Raw genomic sequence first — 16,744 nt, forward strand, 5'->3', positions numbered from 1 at the left:
AGATTATCACCCATCTTAGCAACTTCCACCAGAATACTCTCCTTTTTCAAAAACCAGAGGTAATTACTAACAATGCGGTCACACTTAGGCAGAAAAAAGGGTGGCTTTAAGTATTCATAAAGGCCTTTATTGTTATGAATAGCTACGTCACATCTTTGCTTAATTGTCACAGGTCGACTGCTGTTGCCCCAACTCCAATCTTTTCTATCATTCCCAATAAACCCAAACCTTTTAAAATTTGAACTATTACTCAACACCAAGTACAAGGATATGTACAATAAAATTATTAAAAATACAACTATATCATACTTCGATATCCTTTCCCTTTCGAACTATGCAAAATAATTATCACACGTACTCCTTTCTTCATACCTTGCCATCTTTCCATAATGACCCCTCCTCTTTAGCCCACTCAGCAACGAGTTGTCATTATTAATAAAAAAGAAACTCCTCAACTAAACTTAGTCATGATTTAATGTCTTTGTTTACTAAGATTCTTACCAAGTTTGGTAAGACTCTAAATTCTCTCCAGCACCATAGGCTTTGCACGTTCAATCCTATTACTGCCATCCTGTTTACCACCCTGTTTTGCTCCTGAAAAATATGGGGCAACTCAAAACTTTTCAAAATGATCAATAAATGCCTGATATCTTCTACGACCCTTTTGATTGCCCAACCTTTGTTCATGATGCCTTTCACAGTATCAATTATAATTTTCGAGTCGCCTTCTAGCTCCACATTCTCCCATCCAACACTGATTACCATTTTCAGATCCCAGAACAAAGCCATTGCTTCTGCAACATTATTTGAGACTTTCCCCAGGTGTCCAACATAGGCTAGAACCATTTTGCCCTTGCTATCTCTGACTATACTCCCTCTAGTCGATCCCTCCTTCCTCACAGCTCCATCAAAATTAAGTTTGACCTAGTTCTCCCTAGAGGGTCTCCATCTTGTCCTTTTCCTAACAAGTTGCTTGGAATTATCAATCTCCAAGAATCTGATGAAGGGCCACACCACCCTACCAACTCATAACCAAGAGCACAACAATATGGAGACCAAGAGAAATTAAAAAAATGCTTCACAAGCAATTTTATTATACTTGAAAATCCTTACAACACCCATAAGATGATATCATAGATATGACTTCTTCAAAAAAAGTTTACCAATTCTTCAACATAAGAGAAATCCCAAATAAGAGTGTTCACACCAAAAGCTTCACTAAGAACTTCTACTTGAAGAGCTACACCTTTAGAGCTTTCACACCTTGAAGTCTTCATGCCTTCTAGCTTCTACTTCTCGAGCTTGATTAGAAATGCTCATATGCCTTGCTTAAATAGGCACTTACCACCCAATACATGACTTATCCACAACCTTCTAGAATTCCACCTACACAATATCCACAACCTTCTTCAACTTCCATAACCTTTTACAATATCCACAACTTTCTAGAATTCTACCCACACCTCGATAAATGGAATGACAACCATTTTTATTTTATTTTTCTATTATGCCACCTATGCACCTCAAAAATAGAAATTTATCTTTATCTTTTTTAAAAATTTATTTATTTCCTCTAATTTTTGTCACTTTCTCTCTCCTCCACAATTTTTTTTTTTTAAAAAAAATAATTTTCCCATGCAAGATGCTCCTGCATAAGAACCCTTCATCAAGATTCCAGTTTCTGACAATCCTTTGTTCCATCTGATTGGAGGGGATCACCGATTTCTTCCACTTGCAACTCTTCATATTTTCCACTAGAAGCTTGCATATAATATATGTAACAATCTCCTCACTTCTCTCTGCATTTCTGAAAGCCCTACTGTTTCTCTCCTTCTAAATACCCCAACAAACATAGGGGGTGAGGGGGGGGGGGGGGGGGGGGGGGGGATTACTTTCCACATTTGGATAAGGAGGGGGTGGGTGAGCGAGCATTGCCAACTCTCAACAAGTTGGTCAATCGCATTATTAAACACCCAAACCATATCCAACTTCTTAAACAACCTACTGCATATGTTAATAGCATAGTTACACTCTAGGAACAGATGAGGAATATTCTCTTCCACTCTCTTACAAAGATAGCATCTGTTGGGTAATTGGTATCCCCTTTTCCTTAGATTATCAATGATAAGGAAATTCCCATGTATGGAGGTCCACCATAAAATATAGAACTTCGGGATCAAATGGCTAAATTGAATTTCCCCCCAGAATTTAGGTTCTAATTCCTTTTCAAAAATTAATTTATAGTCAGAACTTACAGAAAAATCCCCCGTCGTGGTTGCCTTCCAAATAAAGGTATCATTTTCAACCGCTCTCAGGATTCTATAGCCTTTGAGGAGCTCATTTAGCTCCTCCACCAGCTGCTCACCATCTAAGAAGTTCTGTTGCAAATCTAATTTTTTCCACTTCATCTTTGGACTGATATAATTGAACACCTTATTCACTGCCTGCTCCTAAAGGTGGTCCTGGAGGAACCCATACTTCATTCTGACAAGAGGTTTATCAATTAGCCAAGCATCCTCCTAGAAATGAACTTGAAAGCCATCACCCACCAATCACCTCACTCCTTCCCTGAGTAAACTTCTGTTTTTAAGTATATTACCCCAAATCCTTGAACCCAATGGGAGGTCATTTCTCCAAATGCAATGATTAAAATTCAAATTTCTCAGATACTTGGCTTTAACAATCTTACACCAATTAGCCTTAGTCTTCATTAGTTTCCACCCCACCTTAGTAAGAAGGACATTATTCAAATAAGAAATCCTTCTAATTCGTAACCCTCCTCTACTTTTGTGTCTACAAACTGTTTTCCAACTCACCAGGTTTAATCTATTCTTCTCTCCGCCTCTCAACCAAAAGAAATTTCTTTGGATTTTCTCCAGTTTCTCTGCCATACTCTAGGAGATTTTGAATAAGGAGAGGAAGTAAACTGGGATTCTTTGAAGGGATGAAGCCAAAAGTTGTAGCTTACCCTCACTACTCAAGGTCCTTACCTTTCCACCCAATCAACTTCTTTTGCATCTTTTCCAGAATGGTGTTCCAAAAATTATTAATTACTTCTTTAACAGTTAGTGGAAGCCTCGGGTACGTATTAGGGAGTGAGGCAGTGTTGCAACCCATAATATTCATGATCCTCCGTTGGATATCCGACATAGTGTTGAAGAAAAACACCTTACCTTTATCCAAATTAATTTTTTGTCCTGCATTGATAGCATATATCTCCAGGAAAAATTTCTAGGCTTTTGCTTCAACCACCGAGGAGTCCCCACTTAAGAAAGTGTCATCCATGAATTGTTGGATCACCTCCGTTGGTAGCAAGGTAGTTGGTTTAATACCTTTAATCTCCCCTCCTTCCATCTTTCTCAAGACCACTCTTCCCAACACTTCAACAACCATAATGAACAAATAAGGAGAAATAGGGTCCCCTAGTCTTAGGCCTCTCTCCCCACTAAAGTTACCCCAGGGTGATCCATTCACCAACACCAAATAATTGACAGTCTCTATCATTGATTTAACCAAATTTATAACTTCTTGACTAAAACCAATTTTCACCATGATTTCATACAAACAAGTCCAATTGATCCTATCATAAGCTTTCGATATATCTAGCTTCAATGTCATGCCAGGATTACCACTCTTCTCCATTGAGTGAAGAACCTCGTGAGTAGTTATAGCAACATCAAGGATCTGTCGACTCGAGACAAACCCGTTCTGGGCTTTCCCAATAAATTTGTGCAACAACTTTAATCTATTCACCAATATCTTTGAATTTTTTTTTTAATATAAGTAGTGTTGCATAGGCAGATCAGTTTGAAACTAGAGAGAGCCCCCAGATCCTTGACTTTGGGCATAAGAACAATAAATGTTTTATTAAGACGCTTTAGAATCTTCCCAGTTCTGAAGAAATCATGAGTAACCCACAGAAGATCAGTCTTAATCATCTCCAATAAGTGTTGGAAAAAGGCAAGGGAAAACCATCAAGGCTTGGGGACTTATAGGTTTTCATGGAGAAAACAACTTTGCGAACTTCCTCCTTTGTGACTAGCTGTGTTAATTCCTCATTCTGCTCCACTGAAATCACTATGGGCATGGAGTTAATCAGCCATTGTTGATCCTCCTCATTGGCGGTTCTATGCTCCTCCCTAAAAGAGTTTTTGAAATATGTGCTAGCCCAGCTACCAATCTCTTTCGTTTTTGTTAGCTTTGCATTATTATCGTCTCTCACAACATCAATGGTGTTTCTTCTTTTGTGGATGGAGGCTGATCTATAGAAAAACATAGTGTTCCTATTTCCTAGCTTGAGCCACAAAACCCTCGATCTTTGCTTCTAGAAGGTCTCTTCTCTGAACAATTGAATAAATTGTTTATTTCATATCAATATTGTCAAAGCTAACATATTATTGTTTCTTTTGATACGTAGAAATTATTTAAATATATTTTTTATAGTTTACAATTTCTTGAGAGGTAAATATTTTGATGGAGAACTATACATTTATGAAGTTACAAATGGGAATCTTATATTCTCATTTGAACATTCAACAATATTTAGCTAGTTTGAATTTTGATGACAAGAACAATACCACCATAATTTAACTATCACATCATGTTGATGTGGTCATAATTTTGAAAAATTTAAATTATAAATAATTAAATAGCTTACTATTATTCAAGTGTATTTGAAATTATATATTTATTTTGAATTGAGGCATAATGTTGTGGTAAAGTCATTTAATTGGCAGTGCAACCACCAGAGTTCAAACCTATATTGTTAGATTGTGGTGACTGATTACGAAAGTACTATTATAATTATTAATTATAACCCTAAAGTGGTAAAAATACCTGTATAAAAGAGCTTAGGGTTAAGAATTGTTTTATAGTTGTGATGGAAAATTAGTTCTTGCGGTGGTATTGAGTTGTAAGAGATTATAGATTGTAATCAGGTTGTAATCACTGGATCATAAAATATCGGACTTGTTGTTTGGTGGACGTAGCCTAAGAATTGGGTGAACCATGTTAAATCTTGGTGCCTTGTGTTCTTTTCTATGTGATCTATTATTTTTTGTTATTGGTTATATTTGCATGTAATTGTTATTTCTGTCTGTGGTTTAATTCTAACAAGTGGTATTAGAGTGAGGTTATTTTTTTAGTTATCCTCTGTAGTAAAGTCTCACGGTCAAGTGGGAGTCTCACGGTCAAGTGGGAGCGATGACAGATGAGGGTTGACAGGTTTAATGGGCAGAACTTCCGGTTATGGAAGATGCAAATGGAAGATTATCTTTATCAGAAGGATGTATGGAAGCCGTTAGAAGGAAAAGCCAAGAATCAAGGATCTATGTCAAATGATGAATGATATCTTTTAGACAGAAAGACACTTGGAAGCATTCAATTATGCTTGGCACCATCAGTGGTATTTAATATTACAAAAGAAAAGACGACAGAAGAATTGATGCAAACCCTAGCGAAATTGTATGAAAAGCCCTCCACTTCAAACAAGGTATTTCTCACGAAACGTTTATTTAATATGAAAATGGTAGAAGGTGGATATGTTGCAGATCATTTAAATGAGTTTAATACTATTGCTAGTTAGTTATCTTCTGTGGGTATCAATTTTGATGAAGAAATTAGGGCTCTCTTGATTTTGTGTTCTTTGCCTGAAAGCTGGAATGGCTTGGTAATGACTGTGAGTAATTATGTTCCTGGATCTAGTACCCTAAAATATGATGATGTGATCGGTGTTGTTTTGAGTGAGGAAACTTGTAGGAGAACCTCAGGTGGATCTACATCAGGAAGTGCTTTGAATGCACAAATTAGGGGTAGAATGACTGAGAGAGGAAGTAACTCTAGAAATCATGGGAAATCAAGAGGAAAATCAAGGGGAGGAGGTCTCAATCGAGAGGACCGAACGACTACTGGTACTGTGGGAAACTAGGGCATCAAAAGAAAGATTGTTGGAATCGAAAGAAAAATGAAGGAGATAAACTAAATGGAGACAAGGAGGCAAATGTGGCAAGTAACAAATCCGAAGAAGATGCTTTACTTCTATCTTTAGAAAGTGTTGATGATTCATGGGTTTTAGATTTTGGTGCTTCATTTCATGCTACACCTCATAGAGGTTATTTCATTGATTATGTCCAAGGGGATTTTGGACTTGTTTATTTGGGGGATAATGAACTCTGTCAGATTGTTGGAAAGGGAAAAGTTAAGATTAAGTTGCAGAATGAGAATCATTGGCTACTACATGAGGTAAGACATGTTCCAAGGTTGAGTAGGAATTTACTTTCAGCAGGCAACTTGATGATGAGGGTTGTGTAGTTACTTTTAATAATAAAAATTGGAAGGTTTCAAAAGGTTCTCTTGTAGTAGAAAAAGGTGTGAAAGTAGGCACCTTATATTTTTGTACAGGTCATATTGTTCCTTCTACTTTAATTGTTTTAGAGAAAAATGAATATTCAAAAAAAATTGCTGCAGTTGAGTAAGGAGAACAAATAGCTGCTGTAGATTTTGATATAGTGCTGTGGCACAATAGACTTGGGCACATGAGTGAGAAAGGTATGAAAGTACTTCATTCAAAGAAAGTTTTACCAGGTTTAAAATGTGTTAATATGAATTTCTGTGAAAGTTGTGTGTATGGAAAACAAAAGAGAGTGAGTTTTGTAAAGACTGGAAAGGAAAACAAAAAGGAGAAATTAGAGCTTGTGCATACCGATGTATGGGCACCGGCTCAGGTATCTTCCCTTAGAGGCTCTCATTATTATGGTACATTTATTGATGACGTAACTAGAAAAGAATATGTTTATTTCCTTAGACATAAATTTGATGTATTTCAAACTTTTAAGAAATGGAAATGCTTGGTTGAAAATGATATTTGTAAGAAATTAAAATGTTTCAGATCTGATAATGGTGGTGAGTATTGCAATCATGAATTCAAATATTATTGCTCCACTAATGGTATTTGTAGATAGATAATTGTTTCAAGGACTCCACAGGAAAATGAAATTTCTGAATGCATGAACATGACTATAATGGAGCATGCAAGGAGCATGAGGTTGCATGCTGGGTTGCTCTTATACATGTGGGCAGAGGCTGTCAATACTGCTATATATTTGATTAATAGAGGTCCCTCTACTCCTTTGGGTTGTGGTATTGCAGAGGAAGCATGGACTGGTAAGAAGGTGAGTTATTCTTTTCTCAAAACCTTCAGTTGTGAAGCATTTGCTCACATAGATTCTGAAAATAGAACCAAGCTGGAGGCTAAGTCAAAGAAATGTGTATTTGTTGGATATGACATTAATGAGTTTGGTTATAGGCTTTGGAATTTTAAAAATCATAAAATTGTAAGAAGCAAGGATGTTATATTCAATGAGAAAGTGTTGTACAAAGATCTACTGCAGCAACATGAGAAGAAAGAAGATAATTATGTAGTGTTGGATGATACTTCAAAAAATGATGTTCTAGCCGTGCCTCATGATGTGCAACAACATCAACAACAAATACCACACACCCTAGTGAATGTTGGATAGTCAACAAGGCAAATTAGACCTCCAGAAAGATTTTCTCCCTCTTTGTATTCTATTTTAATTACTAATGCTTGTGAACTTGAATGTTATGATGAAGTTGTGCAGGTGGATACTAAGATTCAGTGGGAGTCTACAATGAAAGATGAAATGGACTCTTTGCTGAAGAATAAGACATGAGATTTGTGCAAGTTGCTTGCAGGTAAAAGAGCTTTACAGAATAAGTGGGTTTATAAGTTGAAAGAAGAGGAAGGATGTAAGAAAAGATTTAAAGCTAGGTTAGTTGTGAAAGGATTTCCATAGAAAAAGGGCATTGATTTTGATGAGATATTTTCTCCTGTTGTTAAGATGACTTCTATCCATACTGTTTTAAGTATTAAGGCTACTGAAGATTTGCATTTAGAGCAGCTTGATGTTAAAACAACCTTCCTTCATGGTGATTTGGATGAAGGGATATATATGGCTCAACCATGGGGATTTGCGGTCAAAGGTAAGGAGAACTTAGTGTGCAAATTGAAGAAAAGTTTATATGGCTTGAAGCAAGCACCTTGACAATGGTATCTGAAATTTGACAATTTTATGCATGAAAATGGATACAATAAGTGTCATTCAAATCATTGTGTTTATTTTTAGAGGTTGGATGATGACAACTACATTATTTTATGTTTATATGTTGATGATATGCTTGTAGCTGGGTCTAATATGGATCACATTAAGGGGCTAAAATGCCAATTAGCACATGCATTTGCCATGAAGGATTTGGGGGCAACAAAAAAAATCTTTGGTATGAAGATTTGCAAAGATAGGAAGAACAAAACATTAACGTTATCTCAGGTTGATTATGTTGAGAAGGTGTTGCAACGTTTCTCTATGGAGAATGCTAAAGCTGTCAGCACAGCTTTACGTGGTCATTTGAAGTTAACTAAGGAGTTGTGTCCCAAGACACAAGAAGAGGAGGATAAGATGTCCAAGGTACCCTATGCTTCAGTTGTAGGAAGTTTGATGTATGCTATGGTATGTACCAAGCCAGATATTGCACATGCAGTGGGAGTTGTTAGCCGGTATATGAGTCATCCAAGAATTGAGCATTGGAATGTAGTCAAATAGATTCTCAAATATTTGAGAGGAACATCCAATAAATGTTTACACTTTGGGGGCTCTACTACTGATTTACATGGCTATGTTGACTTAGATTTGGCAGGGGATATTGATATCAGGTGGAGTACTACAAGTTATGTCTTTACTGTTGGTGGGGTGGCTGTGAGTTGGGTTTCTAGGTTACAGAAGATTAATGTTCTATCCACTACAGAGTCAGAGTATGTTGCTGCTACAAAGGCAGCTAAGGAGATGATATGGCTTCAATTTTTCTTAGAAGAATTGGGACATCCTCAGAAGGATAATTATTTGTTCACAGATAGTCAGAGTGCCATTCATCTTGCAAAGAATTCAGCTCTACATTCAAATACCAAACACATACAGTTGCGGTACCATTTCATTTGGTCAGTTTTGGAGGATGGACAGTTAAAGCTAGAGAAGATACATACAAATGACAATCCCGCAGATATGTTGACAAAGGTAGTAATAAGGGAGAAGCTGAACTCCTCTTCCGCTTCGGTTGGTCTTCTAGACTGAACATGAATAAAAGAACAACAAAGTCCAGGGTGGTTTGATTTAGTGGGAGCCTCATGGAGTAGCGACATAGCTACAAGATCAATCTCCAAGTGGGAGATTGTTATTTAGTGTGGAGCCTGATCAGTCCCCAAGTGGAAGATTGTTAGATTTTGGTAACTGATTAGGAAAGTATTGTACATACTTCATAAATTCTTTGGGGCTAATTTTTTTTTGGGCCTTATTTTATCGAGATTTTGGGTCGACATGTAATTATTAATTATAATCCTAAAGCGGTAAAAATACTTGTATAAAAGAGCTTAGGGTTAGGGATTGTTTTATAGTTGTGATGCGAAATTGGTTCTTGCGATAGTATTGAGTTGTAAGGGGTTACAGATTGTAATCAGGTTGTAATGACTAGATCATAAAATATCAGACTTGCTGTTTGGTGGACGTAGCCGAGGGATTGGGTGAACCACATTAAATCTCAGTGCCTTGTGTTCTTTTCTGTGTGATCTATTATTGGTTATATTTGCATGTAATTGTTATTTTTGTCTTTGGTTTAATCCTAACATTTATTAAGTAGTGCTTGCATGCCTTGTTCCTTTACTATGCTAATTGCACTTGTAGGCAGTTTTTCTAAACTCAATTCAAACTAAAAACATGAATTTCTTTGTAATTTTTTTTAACCTATCATATTTGAACCTAAGGATTGCCATATTAAAGTTGCCATATATTAATATAATGAACACAAATTGTCTCAATAACATTATAGAAGACTAGTTTTAGATATGACATAGTGAAAATTCTTTTGAAAGGATAATAGGGGAATACGAGTTAGTTATGATCCATTTTTGAGATGGTGGGATAATTTTTTATAAAGAAATGACATCTTCTAGACATTGTAACATCAAAAATGACATCACCTAGAGTTTTGGAGGTAGTATTAGATGGATTTACTGTATGAGAGATAAAAGTATATATTAAAGAACAATTTGGAGTCCAAAGAGTGGTAGTTGTAGAGAAAATGGGAAGTTGTACTTGAGAGAAAGTCAAGGAAATAAAGAGGAAAAATTGTGTCCCTTGTGGAGAAAGAGATCAACCATCCTAATTGTGGAATTAAATGGTTTACATATGAGAATCACCAAGTAAATGGATGTGAGTTTGTGCATAGGTATTTGACTAGCCATTACCAAACATTCTTTAGATTTTATGTGGTTGATGTCACCCAATACTGTCAAGCATTACAAGATCATGTTTGCTCAAAAAATTACATTATCTAGACCTAAAACACCAATTTGAAGTGCATTTAAACTATTTTAGGATCATCTCCACAAAACCAATCAATAACGAGAATATTTTTAGCGGGTAGTAGTGAAAATTATAGAATGTGAAGGTAAATCTTCGTTGTAACATCATTCCCTATTTTCCAATGCTTTTTTTGACAAAAATGAGGATTCTAATGATGTAATAGTAGGTGGATCTAATAAGACATTATTATTTATGAAATGCAAGGCAATGAAAGAGGGGGTTAGAGGCTTGAATAATTTATAATATTTAGAATGGTATAATAATAGATGGGGGTTTTGTTATTGCAAGGATAATGCATATAATAGATATGCATGATAATTAGTTTTTAGTTTGCAAGGTTGATCTAAATTCCAATGATTTGTTAGCAAATTTTTCTGAGTGGGGATTGTGAATTAACCTTTGGTGAAACATTATTCACTAGCATCTATAATATCATCCCCCTTTTTTAACTTTTAAGGCTTATGCAAGTTAATTATTTATAAACACTTAATTATTAATTATTCCTTAATGTTACAATTGATATATAAATATTTTTAATAGTCAGTTGATGCATAGTGATATGACAAAGTCCTATTTATTGCAAGACCTTGACATCATAAGAGAAAGGTTGAGATCATAGTTACTATAAAAATAAATTAATCTAGTTAATTATAATTATTATTTTTTACTCGTAATTAAATTTGTAAATTTTAAATGAAAATAAAAATACGAAAAGTTTGGGCAAAAGTCTAAACGAACTTGTTAAAGATGAAGTCTTGTTGACTGCAAAATTTTGACATCACAAGATATAAGATCAAAATATTTTTTTGTATGAATTCCACATAAATGACATAGACATCTATTATTCCTTAACTTTTATGCAAGGAAAACTAAACTTGTACTCTCTTATTGAGTCCATATATGACGACAACAATATTTGACAACCGAATATTCCTTGCGAAACACACTTAAGCATACTGCCATATATGTTTTTGAATCTATATATGGTGAAAACTTTCAATTTTCCTTGTGGGATACAGATCCCACTAACTGTATATATAGTGACAGCAATATTTGACAACTCACTACTCCTTGCCAAACACACCTTAGTGTGCTAGAAACGAAACCTTCTAAAATCCACCATAGGAATCCAATTTTCATCCTAATTGGAGTTAAAATTAGAAAGAAATGATTCCTCCCGGTTCCAAGCTGTTTTAAAGTTTCTGTAAATTGATTGGAGTGATTTGGACTCATTCCTACTGAACTGTAGGTACTTGATTTCATGTGAAATGCATGCATGGAATCAGTAGAGAAGAAGACAATAACATGCATTAATGACCTCTCCTCGGTACCAATGGGAACGTGTAGCTTTAAGCTACCCTGGTCCACAGCCACTTTCTGCGATGCGTACCATTACTGGTTTTTCCTCTGACTTTTATCAGTGATATGACGGAACTGTCTATTACAAATGTTTTGAGTGTTGTTGTTGAATGCACATATGTTAAGAGTGCTCATGACTGGGTGGCACTTTGCCAATAAAGTTGTCAATTGACTCCAATTGGATGCCCATTGTGGTCCTTTGTTTGGAAATTTGGAATGCTGAAAATATGCCACTCTCTTTGTTTTATGAGGGTTTAGTTTATAAATAATATATGAAAAAGAGATATTTGTGTTTTTTTTGGTTATTATTATTATTATTTCTTTCAAATTACATATGGTGAGAACAATATGGGACTACCCTGTATCCGTTGTGGGAGACATGTAAAATTGCTATCAATGGGGCATATATGCTCTACTCTTTAGTGAGATTTGAATTTGCGATGTCTCTTTCAAGAACACAAATTCTCCACCACTAGGCTAATTCAGGCTCTAGAAACACATTTCAACTCAGCAAATAAGACACGACTTTTCCACTAAATAAGATGCCCATTAGCTCAGTGTTACCATTGGTCATATGACAACCAAAATGTACCAATTCATATTATTTTTCATATAGCTCTACTATGTTTAGACATATAGTGGTGCATTTTAGATGCATCATAGACAATGCCCTTAATGTTAGGGGAAGAGTAGAGTTTCAATTATTGTTTATTCTTTGAATGTTTAGATTATTAATTTTAAATAACTAAATAATAATAATTAAAAGTCTAATAATAATTTTAAAAAAATTTCAATAGTTGTTCATTTGTGTTTTCATAGTTAGAATTTTGAGCAACTATAGGACATTTATACATAAGTATTGACGGTTTTTAAATGAGTAGTAGGAAATTTGTGCATAACTATTGATAATTTTTGAGGTGGTTGTAGTGCACAATTATTGAGGTAACTTTAAATAGATATTGAGCGACACTTAAAATGAGCATTTTTAACTCTTGCATACATTACAAATCCCACACCATATGTCATTACTACCTAGAACCAAAACAATGGCTATAGGCAATTAAGTCGCATATAAAGACAACACTTTTTTTTCTAAACCTTGATGGACCATTTACGATTTGTGGGTGAGTGTGAAGTTAGCTATAATCACTACTAGGACACTAGGCTTAGTGTCAAATTATAATATGATAATTATTTAATTTCTTTATGTAAAAATAGCACCTTAGAACATTTAATATATTCAATCAAATGTAAACTAGAGTACTGGTTTGAATGACATGACCACTATTGTATGTCATATATTTTGACTTTATTGGATAGGTTGATTTTAGAAATAATTATTGCTGAAACATGTGAGACAAGATTGTGCCATTTTAATTTTTTGTAATTAATTGTCGACACTAATAATTATTTGAATGACAATGAATAGTATTACATATATGACATTTTGTTATTTAATAATTTCATTTGAAACTTATTTCTACCAAAATTTAACAATTTGCAATTGTTTTGTTGATTACAATTCATTCCCAATTATGTATAAACAACTTTATTAAGTTTTTTAAAATATCATTTTTGATTAAAGTTTAATTATAATAATGACTAACCTAACTATAATTATCAACAACTACCATATATGGTATAACTAGAAGAAGGAACATATATGGTATAACTAGAAGAAGGAACATGATGTAATCCATATCCTTTTTTTGGTGCATTTATAACATTTTTAAAAGAATTTGTTAATTAAATCTTGGTGTGATAGTATTTGAAACTAGCAATTGCACTTTGGTGTGCAATGGGTACACCGAAAATTTGTGGAAGGGGGCAATATTTTTTCTAGTGAATTATTTAGAAAATTTGTTTTGATTTTATCATGTAGGATGGTGATGCTTTCTAAATTATTTAGTCCACTTAGGATACATTTGTTAAATAATAAAAAATGGTTGAGAAATCAAAGAACACACATTAAATTTTATTAGCATATGTAAATTAAAAAATTATAGTGGTTCGACATTTAATGGTTTGTTAGCAAATGCAAATTTAAAGTTAATAGCGACTCAATATTTAACTATTCAACACACTTAGAAGTTACTCATGATAATTATTGCAATAAATATTTTGTGGAGAGAGAGAGAGAGAGAGAGAGAGAGAGAGAGAGAGAGAGAGAGTATCTAATTATATTTAACCTTATGGATTAAGGTTAGTGTCTAATTATATTTAAGATTATTTTTGAAAAGGGTTATAATTTTAATCTACTTATATTTAGACTTATGGATTAAGGTTAGGGTCTAATTATATTTAAGATTATTTTTTAAAAGGGTTATAAAGGTTAGGGTCTAATTATATTTAAGATTATTTTTAAAAAGGGTTATAATTTTAATCTAGTTATATTTAATCTTATGGATTAAGGTTAGAGTCTAATTATATTTAAGATTATTTTTGAAAAGGGTTATTTTATAAATATATATATATATATATATATATATATATATATATATATATATATATATATCTCTTTCTCTCTCTCTCTCTCTCTCTCTCTCACACACACACACACACACACACACACACACACACACACACACACACATACACACACACACACACACACACACACACATTTCAACTATGTTTCTCTCTCCTATTTTCTACCACTATTTCTCTATTTTCAATATATATTAAATTCATCACCTCTATATCTCGCTTCAACTGTTCATCTGCTCTCATCTGTTCTCTTCTCTCCCTCTACCTTGCCATCTTCTCGTCTACTTGTGTATGTCCCTTTAGCTTCCTTCCTCTCCACTTCTCTTATCTCCATCTATTCTTATTGTCCTTCCTCCCTACTCCCCCCTCTCGCTAACTCAATTACTCTATCTATATTTCTCTCTTTGTCATCTTCTGTATCAACTCATTTCTCTTTCACCATTTCCTCTCTATCACCATCTTCCCATCTCAATCTCTCCCTCTATTTACACTTCTCTTATTTAATATACTCTCCTACACTCTCTCTTTATACATATACCTCCCTCTTTCTATATATATGCCTCATACATACTTATCTTTCTTGTCACAATTCACCCTTATTCCCTCTTTCTATATCTCTCCACTTCTTCGCTCTCCTCTCTCTAAATATCCTCTCCCTCTCTATCTTTCACTTGTGCATACATCATGTTTATTTTTACCTAAATCTATCTTAGAACCTCTCTATAAAAATCTCAATCATTTCTTATCTCTTTACCTCTATCCTACTTATCTATTGACTTTTGAATTACCAAGAACATGACACTACACCTCTTATTATTTTAATTGTATTGAATAATGATGAATTCATTTAGTTATCTTTAGAATATATACATTTAAAAAAAGGTTTCAAGTTTAATTTTGATTGTGTTATGATTAGGAGTCAATTTGGTTATTTTTATGGTTATGCTTCTATTTTGCTTAAGGTTTCTATTCAATTAAACTCAACATTTACTTAGGTTTTTTGTTACTATTGATTTGGGTTTAGTATTATAGATAAACTTAAATCTGATTTAGTGGTTTCCATGAATTAGCTATAGGGTTTAGGTTTCCTTTTGTAATAGTGCTAATTTAGGTTTAATATGTGGATTTAACTTGGCTCAACTTCAGGTTTTTATAGTTTACATTCCTAATTCGATTCAATTTCGTTTAATGTTATGTATTAAATAGATTGGGATATTGTTTGAAAAAAATGGAGCATTTCCCTTTTTCATGTAGTTAAGTAATATAAATGTCCATGTCTAATATTTTTTATTCTATTGTAATTGTGTGTTAGATTTATCTTTTTTGTAGTAAGAAACTAATTCTCTATCAAAATACTTATTTTTCTCCCTCTCTCTATCTCTATTCTATCTATTGACACATATATCTCCCTCTTTATTTATATCTCAATATCTCTTTGATCCTCTCCATAGCTCCTTCCATCTCTCCTACTCTAGACTTCTAACTCCATTTATCTATTAATATCCCAATCTCATTACCCGCTTAACACCCCCCGCGCCCGCCCCCCCCCCCCCCCCCCCCTCTCTCTCTCTACATATCTTTATCTATCCCTCTTTTCTTATCTCTTTGTCTTTGTTCCCATTCTATCTTTTACCCTATTCCTCTTATCCCTCTCAAATATTTTTTTATTAATATATACAATTTTTGATCGATAAGAGGCATAAGTCATATTTATTATATTAAAATAAAGAAAATTACATCATTCTCCATTCAAAGGGGCACTGGTAGGAAAGAACAAAGAAGAAAACTTCCAGTCTTGCACATGACTGTTGTCAAATACAAAATTACATTATTGTAAGGGGCATACCCCAGTGATTTATTTGTTTATTAATATTAATTTAAATCCATGTGTAATATTTTTAATTCTCGTTTATTTCCTAAATTAAAGTTATATCAAGAACATGAATTTCAAATATATTGAAAAAAGATAAATTTTATATTTGTGACATTTTTCAAAATAATGTTGTGATTTTTTAAATTTAAAAAATGAAAAGAAGCTTAGTTTTACAAAATTTTAAAAATAATAGAGATTTAATATTTTGTAAAATATTTTTAATACATAATTAAGAAAAGTATGACAATCTTTTAGATTTTGAAACCATATAAATTCAACATGGAATAATATACTTTATTATTTTAGATTATTTTTAATAGTTTGATTATTTAAATTTAAATTTTAGAAACATAAAAGACATATTTGAAAATATAAAAATGGTTTTTAGAAAAAAAAAGAATAATATTATAAAAACTATTAAGAATGATTTTTATTTTATATTTTGATTATTTAAATACTAATTTTAGAAAAATAGAAAGTACATGTGAAAAAATAAGAATGATTTTCAAAAAACTAAAATAATTTTTTAAAAAAATGTATAAAAAGTTTAATTTCAAAATCATTTTTCAAAGTCTACACCATTCTTTAATTTGCA

This window comes from Cupressus sempervirens, chromosome 4 (genome assembly GCF_028749045.1).
Source record: "Cupressus sempervirens isolate cs-2001-9-10 chromosome 4, ASM2874904v1, whole genome shotgun sequence".
Lineage (NCBI taxonomy): Eukaryota > Viridiplantae > Streptophyta > Pinopsida > Cupressales > Cupressaceae > Cupressus > Cupressus sempervirens.